This window comes from Larus michahellis, chromosome 3, assembly GCF_964199755.1.
Source record: "Larus michahellis chromosome 3, bLarMic1.1, whole genome shotgun sequence".
NCBI classification, from domain to species: domain Eukaryota; kingdom Metazoa; phylum Chordata; class Aves; order Charadriiformes; family Laridae; genus Larus; species Larus michahellis.
In genome coordinates this window covers 58,237,127-58,258,714 of record NC_133898.1, presented here as the reverse complement: position 1 = coordinate 58,258,714, position 21,588 = coordinate 58,237,127, and the positions used below count along the sequence as shown (strand labels likewise).

The window sequence follows — 21,588 nt, the reverse complement described above, 5'->3', positions numbered from 1 at the left end:
TGCTGAAGTTACTAAACACAAGAGCAAAGACCCAGCAGGACCTTCTCTTTCCCAGCAGAGACCCCCACAGGCTCACCCTCCACCCCCCTCCCTTCTTCACTGTGTTTGTTTAAAGCATTTGTATGTATTAAACTCCCTCGGACATGTTCCTTGGGCTCTCTGGGTGGGATTCAATGAGCACGTAGACATGCTGTTTGAGCCAGGGACCTTACGACCCCAGGCACCCCTACGTCCTCTGTGTGTTTCTGCCCCCGCAATGCGCCCGACCTCGCCTCTCAACCTGCCCGCAGCCAAGCTGGTGGCACTGGCCAGGACAGACACTTAAACTCCTGTTTAATCCATCACATTCGTTAACTTTTGCTTAACCAATCTTTAAATTCTTTCTTTTGTATCATGAAATGTCTCCTCCCTGTCATATGTGTGGTACTGATGGCCACATGGTACTTAGCAGTATTTGTTTCCTCGGGAACTGGGAGAGTTTACTTTTCCACAGAAAGATCTTTGCTATTTTGAGTGTGGAATGAGGTGCATGGCTGCTCCTGGAGGTACCACTCCAAAAAAGAGAGTAAAGCAAAACCTTGGATGTCTCCCAGATCCCCTCCCAAAGGGGTCGTCTTTGCCAAAATGGATCAGCGAAGCCTCAATTACACATTTGTAATACAACACAGAGAGAACTAATAGAACAGTAGGTCCCGAGATGTATGCTATGAGATGTCCACAGCCCACCACACTGACAAGTATCGAGGCAGATGTCCTGCAAGTGAGATTGCCTCCAGCTGTGTTTGTGGCAAGGTCTGCAGGGAGCAGGAACAGCTTTGACACGGCCAGCTGATACAGCTAGAAACCTGGACGAGCTCTGGGCATATGAGCATCTTATCACGTCCTAACGTTTTGCTGTTTCCTTGTGCTCCAATACCTCCCTCCATTTGTTATTTCTTGTCAGGTAAAAGCTTTGGGCTGTTTCAGTTCTGTGTTTCAGCAGTGCCCAGCACCTCCGCTGCCAAAGAATGTGACACCTACACTTATACCAAGAGTCATGAATAATACTACTGAGGATGTCCGTGTCTCTCTCACAACTGCAGGTCAGTTAGCCTTTTTGTCCTGTATCTTCTTTATACCTCCTTGGACATAAATTGTAACTACAGTAGGTCAAAAATACAAACCAAACATTTAAAGATCATGATTCTTAACTTAGATGCCATTAGAATATTCTGCCCACCTCAAATAATAGATGATTCATTTGTGAAAACCGATTATTTATTTATAAAGAGGCAAAGTGCAAAGCTGTACCCGTATCTAAGAGCAAGAGTGTGAAACAAGCAGTGTGTTATGAAACCCTCCGCTGACACCCGCAGAAGATAAAGTACATGGCAGTGGGAGAAACACAACAGGCAGAATACCCCGAGCCTTAGAACAAAGCGGGTAAGGATTTCTTCGGACTCCTCCATTTCTGCCAGAAATAAACCACTTGAACAGCGCTTTTTAAAATAGCTGTTGGCCTCATTTGTAACATTATCAAATGCCACAAGTCTTCCAAAGGGCCTTCCTCTCTTTCCCCGCTCCACATCTTTTTCCCACGGAAGTCTAAGCCTGGATTTGTTTTTAGGAATAGCAACCAATAAACAGAGGTGCGGTAACACTAGCAACGGGAAAGCAATGTTACCAAATTCAAATATGAAAAATTAAGGAAAACAAAACCTCTTCAACAATGCCTGAGGAAGCCTACAAGTCCTAGGGCTGATCCACAAACCCTGTTAATCTGAGCATTACTTTTCACCTTGAGGATACACTTTCAAATTCCGCCAAAGCTGTCACTAATAATTAATGTAATATTAATTTTTGGGTGCTCTCCCCTATATACATTCAAGATTACACCACTCCAGCATGAAATTTTCCACTTTATTTGTGGAATATTTTCGTGGGTGGTGAAGTGATTCAGATGCTCTCTGCATTCTCCTTACGGGGCCTCCTCTCCAGACACTAACCATGCTCACTTGGTTTCAATGCTGAGCCCCGATTTTTCCCTGAGCTTCACTTGGTACAGTGAGAAGGGAACAACCAGGGAAAGCAGGGAGGATCCCTGATTCACGCCCCCCCGGCCTGGCCTGACAGCAGCAGAAGCCTCTCTGCATCCCTCACAGACAACAGGGACAGCAGGATAGCACCGGCCCATGCCCTGGCCTGGCTAGTTTTGACTCCAGCCCATCACTTAGAGTCTTTACCAGAGTTAGGCCTCTACTTTTTCTCCATTAGCAGGAATTTTCCATCAACTGTTTCAGCTGGAAACCATCCACCTTCCTGCACCAAGAGAGGCAGAAAGCGGTTAGGGAGAGTGAGCCCCAAACACTACGTAAGGCTTTACATTTGCCAGACGCCCTAGCAACTTTGTCATTCTCCCTCAGCTGGGGGTTACCGGGTCTCAGAGCCACTGGCAGAGCCAGCCACTCGCTCTCCCATCAGAGAGACAAACCAGCTGGAGAAGTTGTTCCTGTCGGCATCCATCGTTCTGCTGCCTAAGAAGTTTCCAGCCCTCGCAGAATGGCACAAAGAGGCTTCTCACAGAGGTCCAGATTGCCTCCAGAGCCTGTCCCTTTTTTATTTACAGGAAGGCTCTTAGGTTTAGTCTGGGGAGGACCGCAAATTGCCAGGGGGCTTCCAGGGGAAGAATTCTGTCAAAGAACATATGTTGCAATGGAGCCTCAAAAGGATGCTTTCTAATTCATTTAATCTTCCCTGGAAATTAACTTCACAGCCCCAGCTCCTTTGACTGTGCAAAGACAATATTTGCCTTCTACGGCCTTTGTGATCCGCTTTGTTCCTGAACAGCTCAATTACTTTGGATTTGTAGAGCCAAAGACAAGACAACTTGCAGGGCCAAGCGGGTACCTAACCAGGCAGGTCTGTGATAGGGCTGAGCCAGAGGGCAGCTGCCAGCTGAGCAGACGCTTTCCTTTCTCACTTGCATGTTTCTACTGGGTCTGTTTCTCCAGCACTGCTGTTCCCCACTCCCCCACTCCAAAGCAGAATGCTCAGCACTAAGGGGAGCAGTGGGAGAGTGATGCCCAGGGCAAAGAAAGTAAAAGCATTGCCCCTTTTGGCCACCAGTATACCTTCTCAAGCACAAAACTGCACCACAGAAGAAGCATGATGAGAATGAGAGCCCGAAGCAGATGGCTGAATCGATCCACACAACAAAACCAGTGGTGGTGACTTCAAACTGCTCTTGTCCTTGCATATTGTTTTCAGACACAGGAAAAGGATTTAGTAACATAGACATTGGTATCCAATTCCATTTAACCACCCAAAAGGAGGTGACGTATGGGCTGATGAGACACCTATAGGCACCCAGGGCATCTCAGGTGGCACCACAGGTCTACATTTAAGCAGCAGAATCCCACCCAAAGCTTCAGATACCAACCCAGAGCTGTCAAATACCTGGACTGCCCAGGACAGAGCAAAGCTCCCTTGCAAACAGGGGAAGGGCCACCACCTCCATCCATCTGGTTGCTGCTATGTGTGAGGGGAGAGAAACAGCAATATTATCAGCTGATAACAAACTTGTATTTTTCTTACCTATCATGCACTGATTTCTCTCTAATTCTACAGAGAAGGCGGATACTTATTCTTTCTTTGAACTGGAACAGGCCTTCTCTCTCATTGCCCCATGTGTAGGTGATGAGGCCAGCTACCCACAGTAGTATTATCTGATCCTGCTTTTACAGATTTTCCACAGGAATATAAATGCACTTGGGGAGTCTTCCCCAAGAGGCAGAGATATCAAATGAATAAGGTAGAATAATAAGATAATAATATGAACCACATCTGGCACACATAAGGACAGCACTGTATTTATGCAAAACCAATAATGGAGTATTTGGGGCATGGAACATATAAAGGTATTCATAATAGTAATGTCAGCGGGATGGCCTAATGAGAGAAAAGGAGCAAGATTTGAAAAAACGTGAAATAGATTTTATTGGACTAACTGATACACTCCGGAAAGGTAGACAAGGTTTCAGGCACAAAAATTGAGGAAGAAGTTGCTTTCATGACAGAGCTACATCTGGTAAAAAACGCTAGCAGCAGCAGTATGGAAATGAGGGGGAAAAGCGGTACGGAAGAAATTATCCAAAGATTTTCATCAAATAAAAAAATCCTGCATTATCATGATGGGATAACTTGGGAAACCTCCAGAATTTTGCAATCCATGCACATGCATGATGAAATTGATACTTTTTTAAAACAGTCCTGCTACCATGCTAGGATGAATTGCTAGGACGGTTTCTAGTTTAGAATTACAGCGCAGCTGGAAAGAACCACAGCACTAAGAAGATTTCATTTTAGTGAAATTGCCATTAATGTTTCACCTAATGTAAGCCAATTTTCTCCTTCACTCAGGAAAATGTATCCTTTCATACTTTGTATTTTATCTGATTGCTCTATACCACCCGTTCAGAGCAAAACAGTGATGCATTTCTTTTGTGTAACAGACAGAACACCTCTCTTTGTTATAACTGTATGATCTTTGTTAAGAGTAATATAAAGGACATTAAATACTAACTTGGTTGGAAGAAATACCTTTAAATCAGAGGGACAGTAGCATAGAGTTCCACTGCTTATCTCGTTGGTGGATCCGAAGTCGCTCACACGCTGAGGTTAGTTGGGTGGGACAGCATTACAAGTATTTAAGCCATGGGAACAACATTCTTCATATAGCTGTTTGCAGCTAACACAGTGGGTGGGATTCCTGGAAGAAACTATCAAGTAGTGTTACCGTATGTTAAAAAAACTTCAGTTTAAAGCCCCAAAAGACATAACCACTGATAGCCTGAAGAACTGAAGCGCTCAGGAAGGAATTGTTTAAATGACAAACTCTTCACAGCAGCATGCATCAAATGTTCATATAATCAGTACCAAAAAATAAGCGCAAAAGACTTTGAAACACGTAGAAAACAAAAATAAAGGTATGCTGACAAACGCAAACAACTACCATGCAAGGTAATTATACAAATTACACTCCGACTACCCCTTCCACAGAGATACCAGGATTTTACCATATTCCTCCCTACTTATCTTTAGAGATTGGACATGCATGGAATGCAAAATGTTTTTATCTAGAAGTGCCAAATCCCTTAAAATACCAGACCTTTGATCTCTCTGACCTGAAGTAACAGTAACAGAGCTTAAGAGACAACAGCTAAATCAGACATTAGTCATTAGCACACTGGCAGTAACAAATGTATAAAAGTATTGCAGTTCTGAATGATTGAAAAAATTATGCAAGTGTGAGGCTTGGTTTGAGAGTGGAATCATACAGAATCAAGTTTTTTCAAAGATAGCAAATTAAATTCCTATTAAAAAAAAAAACACGTGAGAAAGTTGTGTTTTATAGTACTTACATCAGTTACGAATTACGAAGTTAAAGTGCTGTGCATCTGTATTTAAAATGTCACTTGTGGATATGATTTAGTCTAATCTTTTAGATTTTCTTGAGAAAATTTCCTGCACATACAGTATTTGGCTCAGTTGGGAGTACATGCAAAACCAGCACTTGATGTTCACAGCTTTGGCACATGCGCTGAGGCATTGTCCGTGACAATGAGGCACCTGAGAAGTGGATACACGTGGGCGTCACATGCCGCGCCACCACCCTTTCTGCATGCGCTTGCTCCTGTGATTCCCAGTGCCACCTGCCTCAGACTGCAAGGAAGGCAAACCTCCTCTGTCGCTCTCTGCTTGGCAAGGTATTTCAGGATGACGGCAAGGGATGTGATGAAGAAACTGGAGGGGCTGGACATCAGAAAGGGTGGGATCAAATGAACCGCAACGCCCTCGATCTGAAGACAGAGAGGAGGGGCCTTAAGAGAGCAATCTTTAAGCTGCTGGTCATCTACCAGAAGCTACCAACACACAGTGAGTGAGATGAATCTCAGTTCGATAAAAGAGAAGGAGGGCTACATGCCAGGAACAGACATTCCTCTGGGAAAACAGCAGATTTGAAAACCTGATAAAGCTATACGTAAGTGCAAACTGAGAGGGCTCACAGCCTGGGTGAACAAGAGGCAACATCCACAAGTCACAAGAGAAAACAGACAACTTCCCATAAATAGCTCCACTTTTAGTGGAGTCTGACCGGTCCGTTATAGCCCTCGGGCTGCTCTCTGGCTCTGCATAAGGCCATGCCTGAAGCTCTGCTCGATTCCCAGACTTTGTGACAATAGTCTTCATACACAGACACCTTCACACCCGCTGATGTGTGGCCATGCAACCCTAACTCACAGGCAATGATGCCCGTATCACCTTGCCATGCTCTGCTCCCTTCTCCCATGAAGTAACTAAAAACCATAAACCGTTCAGTAAGGCTGGAAGCTTGACAGTGCTCTCCACTCATGACCAGACCCTGCCTGCCCTCCCCGCCAGCTTTCTGGGGCTGTCCAGACTGACCATGAAACTGCTGGACTGTCCGAAGCTCCTTTAAACTCCCGTGCCGTCTGCTTCCTGCATCTGAGAAGGTCCACCAGCCAGCAGCCGGGTGGCCTCTGGGCAAAAAATAAAGGGTAGATCAACATGAGAATAATGAATGCAAGCCATGCCAATGAAAACACCGTTTAAATGGGTGAATTCTCCCACTGACTTTAGTGAGAGCAGGATCATACAAAAAAAATGAGGAACTGATATAAAGCACACTACTATTTTAGTCATATCTCTCCCACCAGCCTGCCTGGAAAGCTCTCCCCAGACTTGTCAGCTAAACCATGGTGGTTGTTTCCTGCTGCAAACCCCTGACAGAAATACACTTCTGCCACCTAACAGAGAAACAGGGGCATGATTAAGCAATCGAATCATACAGAGGTGTAACTCCTAAAGCATGCACTCACATCACCCAGCCTGTCCGCCCCTGCGCAGCTCTGCCCCCTTTCTTAGATATGAATTGGTTGTACCTGTGGAGAAGGCAGCACTACTGGCTGTAAGCCACTTCATTCCTTTCAAAAGCTGTCTCCGCACCTACAGACTAAATCTGGGGTTTAGTACAAGGTATCAAAAAGGATACATCAATCCTTTGACACACAAAGAAAGCAACAGGGAAGAGAAGGATCCCCTCTCACAAGTGGTGCAGGACATGGACTTGTTTGCCCACTCACAGCCTGACCTTTCCCACCCTTGGCCAGCCTGTGCCCATCTCCACTTACCCAGGAGGGCAGTGGTGGGCTCTGCCCTTGCCAGGGGCTGAGCATCACTTGCCCACCCACATGCTGCTTCCCTGGTGTGCTGGGCTCTGCTACAGCCGGAGACTTCCATTAGGCTTTCAGAGAGCAGCTGGTATTTCAGGGCTCCTAACCCTGCATGCAGGTAGCATGACACGGCCCCCGCTTCCAACCAACCTGTTTTCCCCAACCACCATTTTTTTTGCCATTTTTCCCCCCACTGTGCTCAAGGGACTAAACTCCCTGCTGCAATTCCTAGGTGTGCACACAGCATGGTACAAGAGGAGGTGGAAAGAGCTGTGATGCCACTGTGAAAGACCCAGTCCAGGACCAGTGGCTTGCACAGGTACCCCACAGCCCTCATAGCCCGCTGGGGCCACCACAGGCCCTACCACCCCAGGAAGGTGTCCTGGCTGTGCGGCACCAGGCTCCGGCAGGAGTGCTGGTTTGCTGCCCCTACACAGCCATCTCCCTAAAAAAATCCCATCATAGCTGACCGGGAGGCCAGGTACAGGCCAGCCTCTTTTCCGGGCTCATTTTGATTTGCAATAGCCACTTACAAAATGGACACTGCCACTTCGCAAAACACATAAGAAAGAACCAACATGGAACACTATTTCACTCCTAAAGGAGTTAATCATAAATAAAAGAAGTCATCAAATTAAATCCACAGTCCATCTGAATAACTGAGGAATACGTTTTTGTCGTGGCTAGATTTAAGGTCAGTCATTTCCCTACACAGCGTCTGTTTAGGCGGTATGATTATGCTTGATGAGAAGCACTCCTTTTAGAGAGTTTTTCTGTTACTGGTAAAATTCATCTTTGGATGGTTCTCTTTCAAATCCATTTAATAATATTTGTCCTGGAAATAAACAAGGTATTCCCCAAACATTGGTACTAGAATTTGTTATCCTTGAATCTTTTTTCAAATAAAGGCTCAAATATAGAATGCAGCAGTCACCTGATACATGTTTTTGTAAAACATAGAATAAAAAGGATCCAACTGTTTTTCCAAAAGAAATCATCCAGTTCTACCTTGTTAATGAAAACTGGGCCTTTATTTTCCAAACAGTCAAGAGTTAGTAGTTGTATTTAATTTATCCCTTAGATAAAGTTATGGCCAGGCTAGTTTTTACAGCTCTACTGTTCCCCAAAGAATACTTTGTGATTTAGACGATTTGGTGGCATGGCACAAGGGCTTTCTAAAGAGTTTACAACCTGTATCTCTTCTTCTGCAGAGGCTAACTGCTTATGCATAATTTCATTTTATCCATATGGATTTATGTCCCTTCTCATCACATAATATTAGGATGCCTCTCAAAACATTCCTGTGAGATAGGAAAAATACTGCAGTCCTGCCCTTGTACCAGAAACCCTGCAGTATCCTGTACTCTTTATGGGCCTTAACGGAATTTTTGCCTGAACTGCTTGTATTTTCATTTTGTGCTGGTTTGAAGACCAAAAGGGAGGTGACACCGAGGCACAGTAATTTTAAGTGTATAACTATTGTGCAGATGCTACAACTTTAATTACACAAACATGCTTCTGTGCCTGTCCAAAACTTCAGTGATAAACAATCTGCTTACACAGTGGCAGCAACAGGAACAGGATCCACAAATTTATGTCCATAAACACTGGCTGCAGCAACAGAGCTAATTGGGTATCTCCTCAGAAGTGCATCCCATATGGATAACTTGCTAAGGGAAGTCAGCTACCTTGTTAAGAATTAATTAAGTTATATTGTTTTACATGGATTTTCATGCAGATGAAACACAAGTCTTCAAACTGCTTTCTCCGACTCCTTTATTTTTACCTGAACATATATAATGAGTTAAAAAAGAAGATGAAAAAACCACAGTTATTTTTTTTATAGCTCAATTTTTACAATTGTGAAAGTAATGACCTAGAGACCAGAGCAGGTCACTATAAACGAGTAGTCGCTGTAAAAATACAGAGATGGTCAGGGATGGCAATTCAGAAAGATGGTACCTGACGTACTGGTTAACAGATAAATAGCAGCTGGCAACTTCTCGGTCAGTTCCAACGTCTCCCTCCAGAGACACCATCTCTGAGGTTTTGCCTGCGAAGGAAGCGGAACTGCTTTAATTACGCCAGAATATATTTCTTACCTGGGAAGCAGTCACGCCAAGACTGTTAATGACAAACAGTACATAAAAGGAAACAATGTAGGATGCAAAGTACATACATCCGCGTTTGACAGTTAAGATTACCTCGGTGTAAAAACAGCATTCTGACATAGTTAACACTACAACCTAGGCCCATTCCTGGCTATGGAGACAAGTCTGTTAAGGAATTCCAGGTGAATATGAGGCATTGTCTCTAACGGAATCATAGACGCTCCTTTTGGGGCTGTGGGTACCATCATGCAGCTTAAGATCTCCTGATACATTCTCTGCAGAGACCAACCTAAACCAGGAGCTCTCTGAAATTTTACTTAAACCCCTCTTTGAGACAACTTACCAAGAAAAGCAACAGAAACATACATAGGAAAAGAATCTCTAACCACAACAACTTTTGGTTTCAGAGCATTTTAATGATGGTTCTGAGATGCCCAATCCCACCCCATTCTCATCTCATATTTCATAACCGTCTCAAGTTTGTTAATATTTCAGCCAGATACAGTCACCCTATCTTCTTTGCCATACAGGTCCTTTTTTCTTGTGTTGATGGCTGACTCTCTCCCTAATCAATTCATACAGAGCAGAAACCTTAGCTTACCCATGATGTCTCTCTGCACTGTCTATTGGGAGGCATTAACTGCTTTCTCCTCTTAAAAGAAATTTGACTCATGCATTCATACCCTACACAATAATTTTTTGTAGAAAAATATTTTCTTCAGAGGGGCTGGGCAGGCAGAGACATCACAAAAACTGGATCCAGTTTCTTTCAGTTTTTCTTCCTATACTGATGTGTCAAATAACTTTTGGGGCAGGTCACCTGAATGAATGCAGTTCAACAGGTTGGGCATGTCTCAGTCTGTTTTCAGTCACAGAACACTATAGGATTTGTTAAACTGGCATAGATATAACCTGTGCTGTCATAGTGCTATCAAAATACAGATTGTGGAAACCACAAGCTAGCTCTTAAGCTGGCTACATAAATATTAAAACTATTTTCAGCCAAGAAATCAGCTATTCTCACAACAGAGCAAAGCATCCTGCAAAACAATAAAAACCAACTCAAAATATTACAATAAAAGATAGAAGTCACAGTAATTAAATAAATTTCTGTTCTGAATATAGTAACAAAAGGATCTGGAAAGCATTACATAAATGGGATTTCTGAACTACGTTGACTCCTTCCAATTCCTCATTCAGAGGCAGTCTCTGGATCTAGGACAAGGACTAATTAGCCATGGCCAGTAAGCAAAGATTGTTCAGGAAGTTACTAACACCTATGTAAACACAGGAATAAAAATTTCTACCTGTAGTTATTGGGTTGCCAGACAATAGCACTGGATGAAGGTGAGCACTATCAGTTGCATTATCTTCCCTCAACTCAACAGATGTCATTTGTTAACACTATAGCTCCCAGATCATTTTAAAGGAAAACTCAGATCAAATTACAGCAGTCTAACCTGTAGATCATGAACTTTAATTGTGATACCAGAACAGTCTTCCAATGAGTAACGCTCTAACAGGACTCTGGCTCTCAATAAGCTAAGGCCAGACACAGGTGCTCACTTCTTACAGGAAACTAATTGTACATATTTCTAAATCAAATATTGCACTCCTTGGTCTTTATTTGGATAAAAAAAGTTTGAAAAATCGCTTTCAGTATCTAAAATGAAGCACCTGCTTAGATCTTTGCAGGGGTTTTGTCCTTCTCTCAATATAACTCTTGTTAAAACACGCATGGCAGCAAACCCATGTATCCAGTGGGTGTCCCTGTGTGTGTTGTGGCATTTGTAGTTCCTTCATTTTATCTTGGGATATTTAGGAAGAAAAATCTAAGCACAGAGAAAACATGAAATCATTTAAGATTTCCAAGCAGACAAATCTATAAGTCTGAGATAAGCTTAAACATAATAAAACGCCTTAAACACAAGAAAACACTTATTTTTAAGACATTAGAAAAAACTTTTTTTACTGTGAAAGTGGTCAAACACTGACATGGGCCGCCCAGAGAATCGTGGAGTCTTCATCCTTGGAGTTATTCAAAATCCGACTGCTCAAGATGACCCTCCTCTGAGCTGGGGGGTGGACCAGATGATCTCCAGAGGGGCCTTCCAGCCTCTGCAATTCTGTGATAAATAAAACCAGTTAGTGGATCTGTATTGTCTATGTTAAGGAGCCCAAAACACGTAAGAAATTGTCTCTAATTCCTCATTTCTTCACAGAAAAGTTCTTGTAGTGAGATAATCTCAAAGATTAATTTTAGATCCAAGTAACAGGAAACTAATTGGTTTGTTTATTACATACTCCTAGACAATCAAAGACTGAGGGATGCAAGAGGGAAGCAGTGGGAATGTGCAGTACACCCAGGGCAGGGGAAAGACAGTGCCTCTGTCTCTTTCAGCAGAAGCTAACTGCTAGACCAGCTGGATCTGTTTCTTGGTATGCACATAAAAAGCAAAAGGTGGGAGTGTGACAGAAAATAGCAAGAGAGATAGAAGACAGGACAAGTGAAACTAAAATACATATGCACGTCAATCATTAAACATGGATTAGCTGCAAACAGACCTCATTAATGCAGTCCATACTTCCCACCACTGATTCCACTTTCCTATGAGAAAGTTTGCAACACAAGATGAAATAGCAAGAGACAGGTGTCACAAATCCACCAAGTCACATGGTCAGGGAGTGATCTCTTGCCAAGAATTGGCTGAACCACTTCAGCAAACACTTAAAAATGAGGCAGATGAGGTCTGGAGGAAAGATCCTGTAGCACTTCCAAGCCAGAAAGAATGTCACAGTTGGGCAGATGGTTAAGGAGAAGCAGCAATCAAGGCATGAAGGAATCTGGAAAGCACATTCTTCTCCTAAAATCATTAGAGAAAGGAAGGCATTTTTGTAATTGCACATTTAAGAGCACCATCTCCAGGAAAGTGTGCGCATTTTCTATGGCCTTCAAACAAAAGCTCCTCCCTCACAGGCAGAAAAAAAACCAATTCATTCATATAAATTTAATGCAAGCAAAAAAAATCCCAGAAAAATGCGTGTTAGCATGCTTTAAGCCCATGCCCTTAGATGCCAGAGATCTTAGCTGCAACGTTCTGCATCATGCTGCCTTCATTTCAGGGCATTCAGTGCCCCTCATTTAGGAGGTGCTGTGGTGAACCTTGCTGCTGTAGTGTAATTATGACTTGTCTGCTCTGTCCTTCTTCCAGAGGCTGCTGCCACCACAGCAAAGCCAGCACAAGGGAAAATGTTCCCAAACTGGAGGTGATCTAGTGCACAGACCAATCTTTTAACACTTTCAGAAACATCCTTCAGTAATAATGCTGTGCTGATGTGAAGTGTTACCACCTGCGCGTATTCCTCCTGATGAGAAGAACTGGCAAAAGGGAACGTGTGCCCACAGCCCTTCACTCCAGTGCAAAACTACTGCCCTTTTCTCTGCCAGTGAAGGTGGCTTTGAGCTAAAATGCCAGAGACTAATTGGAGCAGCTGAAGGGTGGGCACCTGCTCTCTTCTGATGGCTATCTTAGGCCATCCTAGCTCTGGGAGAGCAACACTCAGGGTAATACTGGGGGTGATGGTGCTTTAAGTGACCACAGCAAGACTTGCAGGGCTCATCTGTCAGTTATAAGAGTAAACCTACCTCCATCAGCACTTTAAGTGAATTGCAGGGCTTTGCACTGCAGTACGTGTCGTGCAGACTCTTGTTCTGTTCTATCAACGCTGCAGTCAGGGCAACCGAGCTCCCTGTACTACCACAGTCTGACTCCCCAGAGCTTGCTGCTTGGATTGAACTAACCTATCAGAAAATCTCTTCTTTTTTGTCATCAAAACCAAGAAAAATAGTTAAGCAATAAAATGTCGCAAGGATCTGTTTGGGAATGTGTGTTGTAATGCCCTGGAGAAGGAGGCAGAATTAGCTAACATCACTAATGACACTTGGTTGCTGTGGCTATCGAATCCAATAGAAACAACTGTAAGAAACTGCAGGTAACATCAGACGCAGTCAGCAGATTAACAGCCCAGAAACTGCTGAAAATGAACCTGTATAAAGACACATGTATAAACATTGACACAATTGTCTATATTATTATTGCATGCTCTAGTGGCAGAGATTGTAGGTTGTTTGGTTGGACTCAATGATCTCAAAGGTCCTTTCCAACCATGAAGATTCTAGGATTCTATGATTATACTGTGGTAATCTTTGAACAAGTGTCCTGAGAATGACAAGAATCCACAAAATAGAGTCTACCCCTCTTTTTATACCACACAGACCCCAAAACTAGAACAATTCAAGAATTACCAAGTACTTTGCATGCAGTTACTCCCACTAATGTAAGAGACTGATCTTACTTTACAGACTTTAAATTAGTCTGTAGTAAGAATCAGAGGGATTACTAATCATCCTACACTCAGCATGATGCAATAGACCAAGAACTTCAGTCTTTTTACACCTTTTTCCTCAATGTGAGATACTGGTCACTGGGCATGATAAGAAAATGGTTTAACTGAAGTAACAAATTATATGCTTCCATCACATGCTAAAATATAACTGAAAAAAGCTGCTGAAAGTTTTTAAAAAGGATTAAACTATACTGAAATATCACCTCAATAATATTTCACCAATAGGTTGCCTTCTAATTGATTTATGTTTATGCCTTCTGTTATACGCCTTCTGTTTATGAAGTAAGACATAATTTTGAGTTGAACTATGGCTTGCTGTTTTTCTATAAGACTCCCTCCTTGTTCAGCACATATCATGAGGTGCTTGCTGGCTAACCAGTTGTTCAAAACTTAGCAAGGTCTTCACAGCTCAAAGTGTGTCTCTGTACCTTATTTATTTCATGTTATTTTCCGAATTCATTGATATTCTACTCATGGGCTTCTCTAACGCGACAAGATTACCTAAGTGCCTATCTGAATTCTTCACGAATAAGAATGAATTTACTTCATAGCAGCCCATTTTGCAGATGGTGTATTTCTATTACCTCTATTTTACACAATGGGAAATTGAGGTATGGAAAGATTAATGTCAGATATCTCTACTAACTTTGACATATAATAGGAAATTTTTCAGAGACTGCTTAAAATACAGGTGACATATTGATTTCACCTGTGTTTGCAAAAGTTCTGCATTTCTGCAAATCAGACCGAGGTTCTCAAGATGGATACCACAAAAAAAGGAACATGAAAATGAGTGATTGCTTATGAAAAATCTATTTTAACTGTCTCCTCATCAAGACAGGAAATGCAGTAGCAAAAGAAACACCCCTGGTTCATCAGGGTAGCATTCAACTGTCTGCATACGAAGCTCTTTTTTTATTCCGGTTTCTAGCATTAGTCACTATACTTTTTCCAATTTCTTCAACAAATGAGGCAATGATCCTACAGATAATGACCTTTTTAGAAAAACAACTCATCCACTGAATGGAATCCAATGGAAAACAATATTGTTTGAACTGAAGGCCAAGAGTATATATATGAAGAGTGTAACGAGTGCATGTAAGAATGTCAAATTGCAAAGGCAACCACCAATAATTCATGAGGGTTTAACAAGGAAGCTATTAAAACCAAAGAAAAATACCGGCTTGATAAAATAAAAATCTTAAATCAAAATCATGGTCACCTTCAGAGCTGAAACACATTACACCACCCTGCCACTTCACTTAAATAGAAACCAATAACTCCAGCAGATTATCCCTTTCTTTATGGAGAAGTGTAGGGAGGGGTTTGGACGTACTTGTTTGCCAGCAGATTCTATGGATATGTCTTGAGAGCAGGAAAAGTTCAAGAATCTTCTGTTCCATTCCAGATCTGCACGTATTCTGGCACAAGCCACTATAAAAATCAGGGAACACAGTTTCACCAAAGAACCAAAGGAAGTTCTCTGCAAAAGAAATCTCTTAAGGAAAGGGCTATGCCTGCAACAGACGCCTTTCTGATCAAGAACTCCCATTTTCTATATCGCTTTATCACAAAAACTTTTTTTGGTCAGGGATTACCGTTCTTATAAAACTGTATTTTTACTTTTCTTTTTGCTTTCTCACAATGCTGTGTAGCTGCCACTAATTGATCCTGTAACTGACATAGCTGGGACCAACTTTTCATCAAGATCAGCACTGCATACACAAAAATCTACGTGAGCATTTATTTTATGTACAAACATGCTCGTTAAGAAGCACATACACAGAATTACGCAATTTGTATGCAAAGATGTGGGTTTTCCAAGGGCTGCATTTTTCCATTACAACATTACAGGTAAAACATACATTTAAACATGCACCCATTTTTACTAATTTGTACCTTAATGAATAATAGTAATGAACATTTAGTTAATAAAACATTTGAACCTGGCAGTACTGCTTTTTAATGAACAGTTCTAGAAAGTGCGGCATGTTTTGCATTTACAATTTAACTGTGGGAACAGTCAAAAAAGACAATATACATACTTGCATTTCCTAGAAATTCATCACCAGACCACACTTTTCTCCATAACTCCCTCTTGACTATCAGATTTCTGTGTTTATACCTTGTCCACATTTTTGATACCAGATCATCTTATGTAGCATGTAATAAAATATCCTGTCTGAAATATTTCACCTTCTATTTTATATTGCATTGACGGTCCGTGAGTTTTTGTCTCTCTCTTGAGAGTTTATCCTTTATTTGGTCTCTGTATCATCACAGCATATATTTGGACTGAAAGTTCAGAATAGTTTTTCAGCTCTAATTACCGGGAACAGGGTGGCTAAAACCAACTATATTTACTTGTATTATAATTAGACCAAGATGCTCAGGCAAACACTAGTATTTTAAAATGTGTCAGTCTGCACTTGATTTGTACTTCCTGCACTTTCAATATGCTAGAACACAATGACACTACCCTGTCAAAAAACAAAACCAACCCAAACAACAAAACCATGCTATAGCAAATTAAACATTGCAACATGTGAAACAACTGCTACATCTGTCCTGCTAATTAAAACAAAAAGCTGGGAGGTTAGTCTGAAAATCCTGCTCGCTCATTCCACTTAACTTTTAGCTGAATCCTTGGGATAGTTTAGGGTACCGCCAGCACCAGGGACCATTGCCCCAGAAGCGGGGTTTGCCTTCCCTCCACTGTCTGGGGTCGGCCAGGGACACCTCAGCAGGCTCGACACCAGGAGATACCCTTTAACACCCTCATCCCGAACTGTATTGCGCATGGTACTTACCCTCACTTTCACATTTGTCATGGTTTAAACCCAGCTGGCAGCTACAACCTTGCTCACCCCACCTAGTTCGTATGGGGGAGAGAATCAGAAGAGTAAAAGTGAGAAGAAACTCATGAGTTGAGATAAACACAGTTTAATAGGTAGAGCAAAAGCCACGCATACAAGCCGAGCAAAACAAAGAATTAATTCCTGCTTCCCATTGGCAGGCAGGTGTTCAGCCATCTCCAAGAAAGCAGGGCTCCATCACACCTAATGGTTACTTGGGAAGACAAAACACTGTAATTCCTAATTTCCCTCCCTTCCTTCTTCTTCCCCCAGCTTTATATGCTGAGCATGATGTCACATGGCATGGAATATCCCCTTGGTCAGTTGGGTCAGCTGTCCCAGCTGCATCCCCTCGCATACTCGCTGGTGGGGTGGTGTGGGAAGCAGAAAAGGCTTTGAGAGCTTAGCAACAACTAAAAACACCAGCATGCTACCAAAACTATTTCTCATCCCAAATCCAAAACATCGCACTATACCAGCTGCTAGTACAAAAGTTAACTCCAACCCAACTGAAACCATGATGACATTGTAAAAGCCCTGTGACAGGTTGTCATACAGCGTTCAAAGTATTCAAAGTGCTTGGAACTGGGAGGGAAAAAAAAATAATAAAAAAAAATAAAGTGACACAAAACCCAGCTAAATTACACTTTGGAGCAATAAAGTCGCCACCCGGGGTGGATGAAGCTGGAGGCCATACCCCCACCCAGCGCCACAGGCCCCCAGAGCCGTGCCCCGACGGCACCCTACCAAAGGGGACAGCTTTGCCTCCAGAGGAGGATTCGCGATATGATTTTTAGGGATGCTTTACCGGGCGCGGTTCCCTCCTCAGACCTGTCCGAGGAGAACCGGCGCGAAGCACAGCCAGGGAAACGCGCGGGGCGGCACCTCGTCGGGCTGACACCGGCGGCCACGGGGTGCAGGCCCCAGCCCGGCCGCGCTGGCCACACGCCCGGGGCCTTCGCCAGGCAGCAGGGCCGGCAGGGCACCGTGCCCGCTGCCCCGGGGACGCCGGTCACCCCCTGCCCTCGGCCCCGCCACGCCGCCGGCGACAACGCTGGCGGCCCTGGATGTGGCACCCACGGCGGCCACCGAGGCCCAGGCCCGAGCGGCCTGCGGAAGACACGCAGATTTTTTTAAATTTTATCTCTCTCTCTATATATATATATGTATATTTATATATATATATATATTTAAATACTCTTCAAAATTAAGTTGCGAAACCAACTTTAGGCTAAAAGTTCTGGTGTTTAAGGTAGCGCCCGGCGGCCCGATGGGGCGGGGCGGCGCGTCCCGCCGCAGCTGGAGCCGGCTGAGGCCGCCAAGCGCCGGGAGACCCGGGCGGCCGCCCCGACGGCGGGGTGCCGCTCCCCGCCCCTCGCCGCCTCCCGCTGGCTGCCTGCGGCCGCGTCTCTGCCGGGCACGGCGCCCTCCCCGCCATGGAGCTCCGAGGAAAAAAAAAAATAGAACTAACCCGAAAAACAGTACTTACCAGGAGTGGGGTTCGAACCCACGCGGACATACGTCCATTGGATCTTAAGTCCAACGCCTTAACCACTCGGCCATCCTGGTGCAGATACATGAACGGCTCCCAGCCGCTCCTACATATGAGGCCGCGATCGCGACCCTCCGGCCGGCGCGGAGCGCCCCCCGCACCCCCCCACTTCCCCAATTCCCCCCTCCCGCCCCGCTCTCTCCCGCCTTTTTTTCCAGCGCAGGAGGGCGCAGAGCGGCGCGCGCGGGCGGCCCCTCTCGGCGGCAGCGGGAGGCGGGCGGGCAGGGCCCGGCCTGGCGGGGAGCCCTGCCCCGGCCTGGGCCCCGCGCCCCTCGCCCTCCCCGAGCCGAGCGGCGGCCCTTCCCCGCAGGCCTGCCTCTGGCGGGCGCCGGAGCGGAAGGGGGAAAGGGGGGGAGGAGGTGCGCGGGGACGGCGCGGACCCGCCCCTGAGGGGAGAAGGGGGGCGGCGGGGGAGCGCTGGGCCAGGCCGCGGGCTGCCCGCTGTGCCCCCCCCGCGGCCTCAGCAGGTCAGACGAGTTGCGGGCTCAGGGGCTGGGGGGGGAAGCCGGGGAGGGCGGCGGTGGGGACGTGTTTCGTCGGGGCAATGGGAGAGGTGCGGAGAGGTGACGGCGGCGAGGCTCGGGGCACCAAAAAGGGAAAAGAGCTCTGCTTCCACACACACCCACACCCCCCCGGGCGGTGCTGCCTGGTGAAATACCAACTGGCAGGTGCTGTTGGGAAAACCGTTGTTATGTACTGACATTTCACTTCTTCCTGCCCAGTTGTTACCTGGAATGTATCTTCCCTTGCTAATAGAAGGGAAAAGAAACCAAGCAAAGTCTTACTGGGCTTTAATTAGGAGAAGAATACTGCAGAGGAAAGATTTCTTGCCAATCATCGCTGCCTGCCCAGTCTACGGAAGCACCTGTTGCAATATCCCCAGTTAGTTCCTGCACCGGAACCTCCCTTGTTGTCGCCTGTCCGGAGGGGAAAGGAAAAGTGTCCCATCGCCAGCCTTCACCCCTCCGGCTCCCGCTCCCTTTGCTGCCCATTTTCCAGAGGAGAAAATGGACATCCTCCATTGCACCAAACCTTGCCACCATTGAGCCTGCCGCCGAGGGATGAGAGACGAGTGCTCGGTGCGGCACAGGCCAGGGATGCTGGGTGGAGTCAGCCTCCAGCAAACTGGGGGCGGCACACAGAGGCCGTCTGCTTCCCCATACGCAGAGCAGGAGCACGTCCTGCTTGGTTGTTAGACACCCTGGTTGTAGATGGCCTCTGTAAGGGGTCTGGGCCTCGAGTTTGCAGGTGCAGGTGGTGCCCTAACCTCTTCAGCTCTTAGTGCTCAGAGACCCCCAGTACACTAGGTGTGGTTGTGAAGGAAAATGCTTCTCACATACAATCAAAGTGAACTGTTAAAATTTTAAATACATGAAGAACAGATGTGAAACTCACACTTTCTTTTTCCTTATTTTCATTCACACGCTGGAGCCCATGAATGCAAGAACAGCTCTTTGACTGGAACTTGCCACGCTGTATCATTTGCTTGAAATGGGCATCGTGCCATAGCTAGCATTGCTGCCTGTTCAGTAGGGCTGTGCCTTTCAGCAAAGTACTGAGTAGAGAAATATCATCAGGTTATCTTATTCTCTATTCACGTCTAGCATTATTCTGAGAAATATCGTAAAATGTTACTTTTTCCTGTTAAGAGTTTGTGCCCTAACAAACGTATGTGCTGTACGGTAAGGTGCAACTGTGGAGTAGTCTTCCACTGGCTGTTACTGGTTTCGGCTCAACTATTACGAAGACGCTATCTAATATGCTAGAAATGTGGAAGAAGATAGATCTGCTATTGCCTTCTCACATATTAGAGGAACAAATACATGGCTGCATGTGAAAATCACATTGTATCAGCAATAGACTAACTGTAATCACCACATACAGTATCTATTAAATGATACTGTTTCCTGCCTTCATCATATCTGTGATACTTCCCTAGAGATGGAAACAGAATCATGTGTAGCTCTTTCCTTTTTCAAATCAATTCCAAATATCTCCCATGGTTCAAAAATCTAGAGAACCCGTTTTGTTTTAGAGAAATTATAAAATACAACTTGGGCTGTGCATTCAAAATATCCTTAATGTAGGTTAGTTAGAAGAGCAGCAGTTCAGCCTCCAGAAAAAAAAAGATAGCTGGGTCTTAAACTACGAGCTATACCTTTACTTTGAGAAGTTTCTCCCAAGACATGTGCCACTGAGATGCCTGCTTAATTGTGTCCGTAATCTGGGTCCCTCACTTTGAGGTCGCAATTGTTCCACTGCTATTTCTCGAAAATGAAATCCATGTTTAAAAAAAAAAAAATTAAAAAAAAATCCTGTAAGATGCAATGGAGACTCATACACATATGAAGGAAGTTCACTGTTACATACCAAACATCATATTTTGTAAGAGGAGATTTTTTTGCTCTTTTATATTTATGCAATGCCCTGTTACATTTTTAGAAAGAGCAAGGTGTGCCTGGTTGCCAGTTCTCCTTTCTCCTCCTCAGAAAGGGCTGAGATTCGGGGAGGGGTGGGGGGAACGGTCGTGGAGCTTCTGCTGCTTTCGGTAGGGAACAAAACCAACATAACAGCAACCCTAAAAGCTAAAGCAGCCCCTCTCACATTTTAACTACTTCCCCCTCAAACCCAGCTATAGGGTTTGCCATGTGAGGGATGAGAAAAAAAAACCCCAACCCATGGAATATGCTACGCACATCTCCATAGGAGTCATGCTGACTTTCAGAATGAAAAGGCAGCTCTCCTTAGAAAGTATGAAGACGTCCATTCTGCAGCTTCTGTTATTAGTATGATAACATATTACCAAGCTACTTTTATCATCTTCTTCCACTCATCCTGTGTGGCATGAGTCTTTGCAACTATAGTAAGATGATGTTTTTTTTCAAAAGTCTGTTTAACTGTGACTAGGCAAGTTCATGGGATGGCAAAATTTAAGTTCTTACACAACTGAAGGATAGAAAAACCCCCATACTATTAAGCAATGAACACACGTTTGCAAGGAAGAGAATGATTTCTTCAGTTACTGGAAGTAATTTTTTAAGTGCTTCTAATTCACATTGCAACTTAAAACTAGTTTTAAAGGGTCTCAAGCTGGTACTTCAATAATTCTCAGTTTCTTCCTTGCAGCAGCTGCCTTAAGTCAGGAGAAAAGGTCTACAATTACCTTTTCTTCATGCTTTCACTCTCTTTCCCTGTGCCTCAAATCAGCCTAAGATTTGAATATAAGCTTTGCATATCTACTAATGAAATCATAGAGATCTCTCAGAACTGCCAGAATAAATTTGATTTTTTCTTGCAGTAGAGAATCATCATATAATGTATGAAACTAATTTTTCGTGGTTTTATAGGAAAAATTATGGTAAGTCTATCTCAATATGCAACACATTTGATTTACTGTGGCAACAAATATTAGGAGGACTTTTTTTAGGCAG

At 44.2% G+C, this 21,588-nt stretch overlaps 1 long non-coding RNA gene and 1 other non-coding gene across 3 annotated transcripts; both read right to left on the bottom strand.

Annotated features, from left to right (window-relative positions):
- Positions 1-8,248: 8,248 nt before the first annotated feature.
- On the bottom strand, positions 8,249-18,431 carry LOC141740884 (uncharacterized). Of its 2 annotated transcripts, none has more exons than XR_012586191.1 (5): positions 18,095-18,428; positions 16,561-16,622; positions 15,087-15,184; positions 11,339-11,469; positions 8,249-9,285 (listed from the first exon to the last, which is right to left on the bottom strand). It is a non-coding gene; the product is annotated as an uncharacterized LOC141740884 (long non-coding RNA). The 2 variants fall into 2 exon arrangements; XR_012586192.1 differs by having other exon boundaries at positions 9,057-11,175; positions 18,095-18,431.
- Positions 18,092-18,174, bottom strand: TRNAL-UAA (transfer RNA leucine (anticodon UAA)). Its single transcript has one exon. It is a non-coding gene; the product is annotated as a tRNA-Leu (tRNA).
- Positions 18,432-21,588: the final 3,157 nt, after the last annotated feature.